The following is a 12,271-nucleotide window of genomic DNA, read 5'->3' on the forward strand; positions in this document are numbered from 1 at the left end:
CAGTACACACGCTGGCAGATGACGTTCACCAGGTATTCGCCATTCCCACACCCTGCCATCGGATCGCCACATTGTGTACCGTGATTCTTCATTCCACGAATACGTTTTTCCACTGTTCAATCGTCCAATTTTTACGCTCCTTACACCAAGCAAGGCGTCGTTTGGCATTTAGCGGCGTGATGTGTTGCTTATGAGCAGCCGCTCGATCATGAAATCCAAGTTTGCTCACCTCCCGCCTAACTGTCATAATACCTGATGCAGTTTGGAATTCCTGTGTGGTGATCTGGTTAGATGTCTGCCTAATACACATTACGACTCTCTTCAACTGTCGGCGGTATCTGTCAGTCGACAGACGAGGTCGGCCAGTACGCTATTGTGCTGTACGTGTCTCTTCACGTTTCCACTTTACTATCACATCGGACATAGCGGACCTAGGGATGTTTAGGAGTGCGGAAATCTCGCGTACAGACGTATGACACAAGTGACACCCAATCACCTGACCACGTTCGAATTCTGTAAGTTCCGCAGAGCGCCTCATTCTGCTCTCTCACGATGTCTAATGACTACTGAGGTCACTGATATGAAGTTACTGGCAGCAGGTGTCAGCAGAACGCACCTAATATGAAAAACGTATGTTATGGGGGGTGTCCGGATACTATTGATCACATAGTGTATATATAATGAATGTGTTCTGTACTAGTGACAAGTTGTCACCGTATTATGTTTTCTCTTTTTTTTCCTTGTTTTTCATGTTAGAAACAACTTGTGCAACGCAAGATTCGTGGGATTAAATTACCATTTATGTGTGAATTATCCTCTCGCACAAAGAATACCACGTTCACGCATAACAAAACACGAATACACAAACAGACACACAGAGCAACAGTTGGTCACACCGCACACTGGAAACGCACACACATTCAACAAAAACGATGAAAAGTGCAAGCGAAGAGCTGTAATAAATTTGTATGAGAAAACACCTGGAATTGCCCCTCTTGCGTATGAGGACCGAGTGAACACATCTCCAGGCCCACACACATGGACTAGCTACACTGTAAATCGTAAGTAGAGTGTGGTTCTAAGTGTTTCCTGTTGTATTGTAACTGGTTTTTGTAGTCGACTATAGTTAGGGTCACCACATATAATATCTTATGAAGGTGCCACTTCAGGGTCCCTACTCCTCAGAGAGAAGTTACTTTTAAAATTGAAGGAAATTGAGGTTGAAGGGTCGCCAACAGCCCAGACCCTACGGTACATGAAAATACGAACTGGACTGGAAAAATTTACACAGCTGCATTAATTAATTTCATGGTTCTTTACGTGAATGATAAAAAAAGCTTAAAGCATGCTGCCACACAGAAATGATAATAAGAGAATAACTTCAAATAAAGCGGGTTCGTAAAGGAGCTTTTATTCGATACGCAGACCACATGGGGATTAAGCTTTAACAAAATTGTTTATTAATGAAACCGATACGTGGGGGCAGGGGAGGGGGTTCAGGGGAAGATACTTAACAAAATTTTGCTGGTGCCTGATCGCAAAATCACCTGCTAATTTAATCACGACCTAGTAATTCACAGTTTCACAGTCTGCACGGAAAAGTCGTGTAGAAATGAAGGAGAACGGATCGCACATTCATTCACAGACATAAAGAATAAGAAACATGCCTAACTCCACCAACGCTACATAAAGTAAAGTTGTATGTACTGACTTGGCAGAAAATCCTAAGAAATTTTGGTCTTATGTCAAAGCGGTAGGTGGATCAAAACAAAATGTTCAGACACTCTGTGACCAAAATGGTACTGAAACAGAGGATGACAGACTAAAGGCCGAAATACTAAATGTCTTTTTCCAAAGCTGTTTCACAGAGGAAGACTGCACTGTAGTTCCTTCTCTAGATTGTCGCACAGATGACAAAATGGTAGATATCGAAATAGACGACAGAGGGATAGAGAAATAATTAAAATCGCTCAAAAGAGCAAAAGGCCGCTGGACCTGATGGGATACCAGTTCGATTTTACACAGAGTACGCGAAGGAACTTGCCCCACTTCTTGCAGCGGTGTACCGTAGGTCTCTAGAAGAGCGTAGCGTTACAAAGGATTGGAAAAGGGCACAGGTCATCCCCGTTTTCAAGAAGGGACGTCGAACAGATCTGCAGAACTATAGACCCGTATCTCTAACGTCGATCAGTTGTAGAATTTTGGAACACGTGTTATGTTCGAATATAATGACTTTTCTGGAGACTAGAAATCTATTCTGTAGGAATCAGCATGGGTTTCGAAAAAGACGGTCGTGTGAAACCCAGCTCGCGCTATTCGTCCACGAGACTCAGAGGGCCATAGGCACGGGTTCACAGGTAGATGCCGTGTTTCTTGACTTCCGCAAGGCGTTCGATACAGTTCCCCACAGTCGTTTAATGAACAAAGTAAGAGCATATGGACTATCAGACGAATTGTGTGATTGGATTGAAGAGTTCTTAGATAACAGAACGCAGCATGTCATTCTCAATGGAGAGAAGTCTTCCGAAGTAAAAGTGATTTCAGGTGTGCCGCAGGGGAGTGTCATAGGACCGTTGCTATTCACAATATACATAAATGACCTTGTGGATAACATCGGAAGTTCACTGAGACATTTTGCAGATGATGCTGTGGTGTATCGAGAGGTTGTAACAATGGAAAATTGTACTGAAATGCAAGAGGATCTGCAGCGAATTCACGCATGGTGCAGGGAATGGCAATTTAATCTTAATGTAGACAAAGGTAATGTGCTGCGAATACATAGAAAGATAGTTCCCTTATCATTTAGCTACAAAATAGCAAGTCAGCCACTGGAAGCCGTCAATTTCATAAATTATCTGGGAGTACGCATTAGGAGTGATTTAAAATGGAATGATCATATAAAGTTGATCGTCGGTAAAGCAGATGCCAGACTGAGATTCATTGGAAGAATCCTAAGGAAATGCAATCCGAAAACAAAGGAAGTAGGTTACAGTACGCTTGTTCGACCACTGCTTGAATACTGCTCAGCAGTGTGGGATCCGTACCAGATAGGGTTGATAGAAGAGATAGAGAAGATCCAACGGAGAGCAGCGCGCTTGGTTACAGGATCATTTAGAAATCGCGAAAGCGTTACGGAGATGATAGATAAACTCCAGTGGAAGACTCTGCAGGAGAGACGCTCAGTAGCACGGTACGGGCTTTTGTTAAAGTTTCGAGAACATACCTTCACCGAAGAGTCAAGCAGTATATTGCTCCCACCTACGTATATCTCGCGAAGAGACCATGAGGATAAAATAAGAGAGATTAGATCCCACACAGAAGCATACCGACAATCCTCCATTCCACGAACAATACGAGACTGGAATAGAAGGGAGAACTGATAGAGGTACTCAGGGTACCCTCCGCCACACACCGTCAAGTGGCTTGCGGAGTATGTATGTAGATGTAGATGTAGATTTAGAAATGAAACTACAGCAAGGAGAATCGAACAGACTGCGGGGTCTGAATCAGAAGCAGGATAATTTGAACAGATTTCAATACATAGGGAAACAGCACATGAGTTTCACCTGAAAATACAACGGATCCAAGAAAACGCGATTGAAATGAAAAGACGGTAAAATTTATGCGCGAACACCAACTGCACGCGAAAATCAAACTAATATTCGATTACACGTAAATTTCGTCACTCAAACACCCGGTAACTGAGGGTTCGACGAGTGAATGCCATGTGGTTCTCACTAACAAAGGCACTCCCTAGTCACGTGCAAATCACGCTGATTGTCATTCAGCCATCACCCAAGTAAACATGAAATACCAGACAGACTTTATTCATTCTGTAAATGAGGTATAAGGTGAGGCCTCGTTACAAGACGCACTTGGAAACGATCAACCGGTAAAAGCTTATGCACATGGGAAACACGAAAAAAATCAGGAAAAGAGCAGAGATAGCACACGCATACGAAGACACAATTACTGCCACATTCACACAAACTAAAAGGGTTTTGGACTGACCTACTCGTAACGTACTGGGTCGTTCTCCACCACGCAATGTTCTGAAGAAACATTGCGACTTCACAAAAGCCTTTCTGGTCTTCCTTTAATTAGCAAAACAGGCATAATCATCTTACATACATTTAGCGGGCTAGCTGAGACAATAGCTTCAAAGTCATAGCGTCTCATCGACGGTAGACAGAATACACTACACAGTAGTTCATCACGTGAAAGTTTGCACTATAGTAAAGGTAGATAGCGCTACAGATTAAAGTCGCGTACACGCTGCGCTTGAAATACACTCCAGGAAATTGAAATAAGAACACCGTGAATTCATTGTCCCTGGAAGGGGAAACTTTATTGACACATTCCTGGGGTCAGATACATCACATGATCACACTGACAGAACCACAGGCACATAGACACAGGCAACAGAGCATGCACAATGTCGGCACTAGTACAGCGTATATCCACCTTTCGCAGCAATGCAGGCTGCTATTCTCCCATGGAGACGATCGTAGAGATGCTGGATGTAGTCCTGTGGAACGGCTTGCCATGCCATTTCCACCTGGCGCCTCAGTTGGACCAGCGTTCCTGCTGGACGTGCAGACCGCGTGAGACGACGCTTCATCCAGTACCAAACATGCTCAATGGGGGACAGATCCGGAGATCTTGCTGGCCAGGGTAGTTGACTTACACCTTCTAGAGCACGTTGGGTGGCACGGGATACATGCGGACGTGCATTGTCCTGTTGGAACAGCAAGTTCCCTTGCCGGTCTAGGAATGGTAGAACGATGGGTTCGATGACGGTTTGGATGTACCGTGCACTATTCAGTGTCCCCTCGACGATCACCAGTGGTGTACGGCCAGTGTAGGAGATCGCTCCCCACACCATGATGCCGGGTGTTGGCCCTGTGTGCCTCGGTCGTATGCAGTCCTGATTGTGGCGCTCACCTGCACGGCGCCAAACACGCATACGACCATCATTGGCACCAAGGCAGAAGCGACTCTCATCGCTGAAGACGACACGTCTCCATTCGTCCCTCCATTCACGCCTGTCGCGACACCACTGGAGGCGGCTGCACGATGTTGGGGCGTGAGCGGAAGACGGCCTAACGGTGTGCGGGACCGTAGCCCAGCTTCATGGAGACGGTTGCGAATGGTCCTCGCCGATACCCCAGGAGCAACAGTGTCCCTAATTTGCTGGGAAGTGGCGGTGCGGTCCCCTACGGCACTGCGTAGGATCCTACGGTCTTGGCGTGCATCCGTGCGTCGCTGCGGTCCGGTCCCAGGTCGACGGGCACGTGCACCTTCCGCCGACCACTGGCGACAACATCGATGTACTGTGGAGACCTCACGCCCCACGTGTTGAGCAATTCGGCGGTACGTCCACCCGGCCTCCCGCATGCCCACTACACGCCCTCGCTCAAAGTCCGTCAACTGCACATACGGTTCACGTCCACGCTGTCGCGGCATGCTACCAGTGTTAAAGACTGCGATGGAGCTCCGTATGCCACGGCAAACTGCCTGACACTGACGGCGGCGGTGCACAAATGCTGCGCAGCTAGCGCCATTCGACGGCCAACACTGCGGTTCCTGGTGTGTCCGCTGTGCCGTGCGTGTGATCATTGCTTGTACCGCCCTCTCGCAGTGTCCGGAGCAAGTATGGTGGGTCCGACACACCGGTGTCAATGTGTTCTTTTTTCCATTTCCAGGAGTGTATGTTTCCAAAAGATGTTTCCCGCTACTATATGTGGACACCTGTTGGAAACGTCCTTAGGAACACGCTATCCGCATCAGTGTCACTATAGATAACAGAAAACAATGTTTCAGGCCAGGTACCACATCTCGTCACTGCACGGCACTAGTGTATGCTTACACAGGGATGTTAGGAGTATAGGTGCACATATCGTGGTCATTGGTACCTTACTGTGTACCCACTTCAGTGTGTTAGTTGTTTTTTTCTCTGCATCTAAGGGTCTGTCCACAAAAACGTCACATAATTTACTGTCTGATGTTTCCTGTCGATATTAAGTACACCGCTAAGCTGACTACTCCTGTCAGTATAGGCTAACCGTTTTCTGTTCATGTGTCCACACCTCAGCACCTGACCTGCTGCTCAGGCGAATGTTTTTTATTATATTATTTCTTTATCTTCGATTCGGGTTGCAAGGACCATACAGCCAACAAAAGTTATATAGTGCCAAAGAAACATAATTGGAAAAAGGACAATAGAACCAACTTACGAAGCTGGCATATAAGCGTACTCTTACATTACAATAAAAGCGCAACTGGGCAAACACCAGGTAGCTTGCGCCAGCCATAACAATGACATTGGAGCAGAATTACAAAGAACACTATACAACAACATTATACTGAACATGCTTATGCTCTTAAAGTAAAAGACAAAATAGTAAAGAGGAAACACCATACGTCATACAATAAGTACAATAAAAGCTGAAGAACGAAATTGCGGATAACATCATTTAACAATACGGGAAATGTAGCATACAGACAGAGGTACGTAATGTAAAAGAAAAACCCCAAATTACACAAACAATACAGCCAACGGTATGCAGTATGGTGACAGTAGGATGGTGACATAAAATGCACAAGAGGGCAATAACGAAAATTTAATGTACAAATAGAAATCTGTACGCACATTAAAACACAAAATTAAGCATCTGTTTACGAATTGGATTGACGCCACGTGAAAAGAAAGACCTCGGCAACTGATAAATTAAATTTGGATGCCGGTAGCTTTCAAATAGTCTGCGCGCAAGCAATACCGGGGGAAAATAAGCATTAGAGGTTTACTTTTGTCACATGTGCTTGGAGGTACTAACTAACCTATGAACATACTGCTCCTAATAACTAAAGATATTAGCCTACATATGATGCAATGATGTTCAGTACACTGTCCCCAGTCACCAACAAAAATATCTGCACTTATACCCCAATGCTGCGTAGTCTCGTCAGCTGTATAGATCTGTTAAGTTTCGTTTGCTGTGCAAAGTTTTCCGAAAAAACAAAATGGAACGAGTGAGGCAACTGTATGTCGAATTGTTACCGCTGAATCAGTCTGAGGACTGTTTGCGGAATTTAGGAAGAAAGATGTACAAGAACAGCAAGAAAAAAGATGTCGCCCTGCAGAAAACTGCTGCTACATTTGGTAGAATACTAAAAAAAGCTGCATAGAAAAGAAAATAAGGTCGCTCATCGTAGCTTGCTTCGAAATGTGAAATAAATACGTAAGGTTCTTAAACGAATATGCTGTTGCCAAAAATAACGAAGAGTAACAGTATTTCTTGTTGACAGTGTCTTTTTTTGCCACTTGTGCTAACATATTAGCCAGAAATTCAAAATAGGTAGATAACATCAGAATAATATTATGGAAACCAGAGCCGTCTTTCATATTCAGTTCCTGTAGCAAGCTATTCCCCCCACTCCTTCTATAGTATGATTTCGTCCACAAATAACGACGACGCGTCTCAAGTTGCTTACGTGAACCTCTGGGTGTTAATACTGCAGCAGTTTCCTCGTCTCTAGTCATAACGTAGTAGACGATACGAGAACAAAACTATCAACGTTACAGGCAATGTGAATACACTACTAGGAATGTCTGCTGCCAGTGTGGACAAAAAAAGAACCAAGAAACAAAGTCGGGAACTCGTCGCGAAACACAGCAGTAAACATGTTTTCAACAAAAACATGTGGCAGTGCGTACGTGGTTTTACGCTGTGTGTTATTCTGACCCCAGCGCCTACATTTTAGATCCCTCAAAACATTAGCAGACTGCTGTTAACGATGTTGTTGTTGTTGTGGTCCTCAGTGCAGAGACTGGTTTAATGCAGCTCTCCACGCTACTCTATCCTGTGCAAGCTGCTTCATCTCCCAGTACCTACTGCAACATACATCCTTCTGTATCTGTTTAGTGTATTCATCTCTTGGTCTCCCTCTACGATTTTTACCCTCCACGCTGCCTTCCAATACTAAATTGGTTATCAAATGATTCAAATGGCTCTGAGTACTATGGGACTTAACTTCTGAGGTCATCAGTCCCCTAGAACTTAGAACTACTTAAACCTAACTAAGCTAAGGACATCACACACATCCATTCCCGAGGCAGGATACGAACCTGCGACCGTAGCGGTCTCGTGGTCCCAGACTGTAGCGCCTAGAACCGCTCGCCCAACCCGGCCGGCTAAATTGGTGATCCCTTGCCGCCTCAGAATACGTCCTACCAACCGATCCCTTCTTCTAGTCAAGTTGTGCTACAAATTTCTCTTCTCCCCAATTCTGTTCAATACCTCCTCATTAGTTATGTGATCTACCCATCTAATCTTCAACATTCTTCTGTAGCACCACAATTCGAAAGCTTCAATTCTCATTTTGTCTCACCTATTTATCGTCCACGTGTCACTTCCATACATGGTTACACTCCATACAAATACTTTTAGAAAAGACTTCCTGACACTTCAATCTATACTCGATGTTAACAATTTTCTCTTCTTCAGTCTACATTTGATGTCTCCTCTGCTTCGACTATCATCAGTTATTTTGCTCCCCAAATAGCTAAACTCATTTACTACTTTAAGTGTCTTATTTCCTAATCTTATACCCTCAGCATCACCCGATTTAATTCGACTGCATTCCATCGTCCTCGTTTTGCTTTTGTTGATGTTCATCTTACATCCTCCTATCAAGATACTGTCTATTCCGTTCAGCTGCTCCTCCAGGTCCACTGCTGTCTCTGACAGAATTACAATGTCATCGGCGAACCTCAAAGTTTTAATTTTTTCTCCATGGATTTTAATTCCTACTCCGAACTTTTCTTTTGTTTCCTTTACTGCTTGCTCAATATACAGATTGAATATCATCGGGGAGAGGCTACAACCCTGTCTCACGCCCTTTCCAACCACTGCTTCCCTTTCATGTCCCTCGACTCTTATAACTGCCATCTGGTTTCAGTACAAATTGTAAATAGCCTTTCGCTCCCTGTATTTTACCCCTGCCACCTTCAGAATTCGAAAGAGACTATTCCAGTCAATAATTTCAAAAGCTTTCTCTAAGACTACCAATGCTAGAAACGTAGGTTTGCCTTTCCTTAATCTGATTTATAAGATAAGTCGTAGGGTCAGTATTACCTCACGTGTTCCAACATTTTCACTGAATCCAAACTCACCTTCCCGAGGTCGGCTTCTACCAGTTTTTTCATTCGTCTGTAAAGAATTTGTGTTAGTATTTTGCGGCCGTGGCTTATTAAACTGATAGTTCGGTAATTTTCACATCTGACAATACCTGCTTTCTTTGGGATTGGAATTATTATTTTCTTCTTGATGTCTGAGGGTATTTCGCCATTCTCAAACATCTTGATCACTAGATGGTAGAGTTTTGTCAGGGCTGGCTCTCCCAAGGCTATCAGTAGTTCTAATGGAATGTTGACCACTCTCGGGGCCTTGTTTCGACTTAGGTCTTTCAGTGCTCTGTCAAACTCTTCACGCAGTATCATATCTCCCATTTCATCTTCATTTACATCCTCTTCCATTTCCATAATATTGTCCTCAAGAACATCGCCCTTGTATAGACCTTCTATATAAACCGTCCACCTTTCTGCTTTCTCTTCTTTGCTTTGGTCTGGGTTTCCATCTGAGCTCTTGATCTTCATGCAAGTGGTTCTCTTTTCTCCAAAGGTCTCTCTCATTTTCCTGTAGGCAATATCTATCTAACCCCTAGTGATATACGCCCCTACATGCTTACATTTGTCCTCTAGCCATCCCTGCTTAGCCATTTTGCACTTCCTGTCGAACTTATTTTTGAGACATTTGTATTCCTTTTTGCCTGCTTCATTTACTGCATTTTTGTATTTTCTCCTTTCATTAATTAAATTCTGTATCTCTTCTGTTACCCAAGGACTTCTACTAGCCCTCGGCTTTTTACCTACTAGATCCTCTGCTGCCTTGACTACTTTATCTCCCAAAGCTACCCATTCTTCTTCTACTGGTTTTTTTTCCCCATTCTTGTCAATCGTTCCCTAATGCTCTCCCTGAAACTCTCTACAACCCCTGGTTCTGGCAGTTTATCCAGATCACATATTCTTAAATTCCCACCTTTTTGCAGTTTCTTTAGTTTTAATCTACAGTTCATAACCAATAGATTGTGGTCAGAGTCCACATCTGCCTCTGCAAGTGTCTTACAATTTAAAATCTGGTTTCTAAATCTCTGTCTTACCATTATATAATCTATCTCAAACCTGTCAGTATATCCAGGCTTCTTCCATGTATACAACCTTCTCTTATGATTCTTGAATCAATTGTCAGCTATGATTAAGTTACGTTCTGCGCAAAATTCTACCAGGCGGCTTCCTCTTTCATTCGTTACCCCCATTCCATATTCACCTACTACGTTTCCTTCTCTTCCGTTTCCTACTGTCGAATTCTAGTCATCCATAACTATTAAATGTTCGTCTCCCTTCACTATCTGGATAATTTCTTTTATCTCATCATACATTTCATCAATCTCTTCGTCATCCCAGGAGCTAGTCGTCGTGAAACCTTGTACTACTGTGGTAGGCATGGGCTTCGTGTCTATCTTGGCCACAATAATGGGTTCACTATGCTGTTTGTAGTAGCTTACCCGCATTCCTAATTTTTTATTCATTATTAAACCTACTCCTGCATCACCCCTATTTGATTTTGTATTTATAACCCTGTATTCACCTGACCAGAAGTCTTGTTCCTCCTGCCACCGAACTTCACTAAATCCCACTATATCTACCTTTAACCCATCCAGTTTCCTTTTTAAATTTTCTAACCTGCCTGCCCGATTAAGGGATCTGACATTCCACGCTCCGACCCGTAGAACGCCAGTTTCCTTTCTCCTGATAACAACGTCCTCCTGAGTAGTCCCCGCCCGGAGATCCGAATGATGGACTATTTTACCTCCGGAATATTTTACCCAAGAGGACGCCATCACCATTTAGCCATACAGTAGAGCTGCATGCCCTCGGGAAAAATTACGGCTGTAGTTTCCCCTTGCTTTCAGCTGTTCGCAGTGCCAGCACAGCAAGGCCGTTTTGGATAGTGTTACAAGGCCAGATCAGTCAATCATCCTGACTGTTGCCCCTGCAACTACTGAAAAGGCTGCTGCCCTTCTTCAGGAACCACACGTTTGTAGGAACTAATGTTTGGGGCAGCTGAGATGGCGGCCATGTATTTCAAGTTCGTGACGTCATGGCAGCTCCCATTATTATACCTCCAAGGTTCATCACGAAATACGTAGGATCATCTATTACGCAGTGAGCAGCCGTCAAACGCTATCTCACAGCTTTGTCGTTCATGACCTAAATAAAATGTAAATGTCGTGTCACTAGGAACTCCCGTCGGGTAGACCATTCGTCAGGTGCAAGTCTTTCTATTTCACGCGACTTCGGCGATTTGCACGTCGGTGGGGATGAAATGATGATGTTTGTGGCAACACAACACCCAGTCCCTGGGCGGAGAAAATCTCCAACCCAGCCGGGAATCGAACCCGGGCCCTTTGGATTGACTATCTGCCGTGCTGATCACTCAGCTCCCGGGGCGGACATGACCTAAATTACAACAACAGATTATATCAAAGTGTACTGAGTATATCTTGTTACAGACGTTATTAATCTGCTTGAAATTACGAGTTTAAAGGTAGAGTAATCTACGTTAGGAAGCATTTCACTCCAGCTATAGTTGGAAAAGGTGCTTGCCTTTAGTCCTTACAGTAAATCACATTTTGTTATTATGATCTATCTAAACTACCCCGATCTTTCAACACACATCAGAAAATCCATTCTGTTCAGTTACTTTGTACATCACATTTAAAGCACTACGTCTTCAGGCCACAAGTGGCCCATCGGGACCATCCGACCGGCGATTCATCCTCAGGTGGGGATGCGGATAGGAGGGGCGTGTGGTCAGCACACCGCTCTCCCAGTCGTTACGATGGTTTTCTTTGACCGGAGCCGCTGCTATTCGGTCGAGTAGCTCCTCGGTTGGCATCACGAGGCTGAGTGCACCCCGAAAAAAGGCAACAGCGCATGGCGGCTGGATGGTCACCCATCCAAGACATCACGTTTACATAGAGATATTTGAGTTACTCACCCACACATCTACGTCCTGTAGCTGACAATTTACAAACAGGAATTATCAATAAAGTAGTGCTTGTAGTATTTGTATCTTATATCTGTGTATGTGCTTCATTGTGTACACTGTTTTGCAAAACTGATTGTGGATTCGTCTGAGTAGAGAAT

This window comes from Schistocerca americana, chromosome 8 (assembly GCF_021461395.2).
Source record: "Schistocerca americana isolate TAMUIC-IGC-003095 chromosome 8, iqSchAmer2.1, whole genome shotgun sequence".
Taxonomy (NCBI): Eukaryota; Metazoa; Arthropoda; class Insecta; order Orthoptera; family Acrididae; genus Schistocerca; species Schistocerca americana.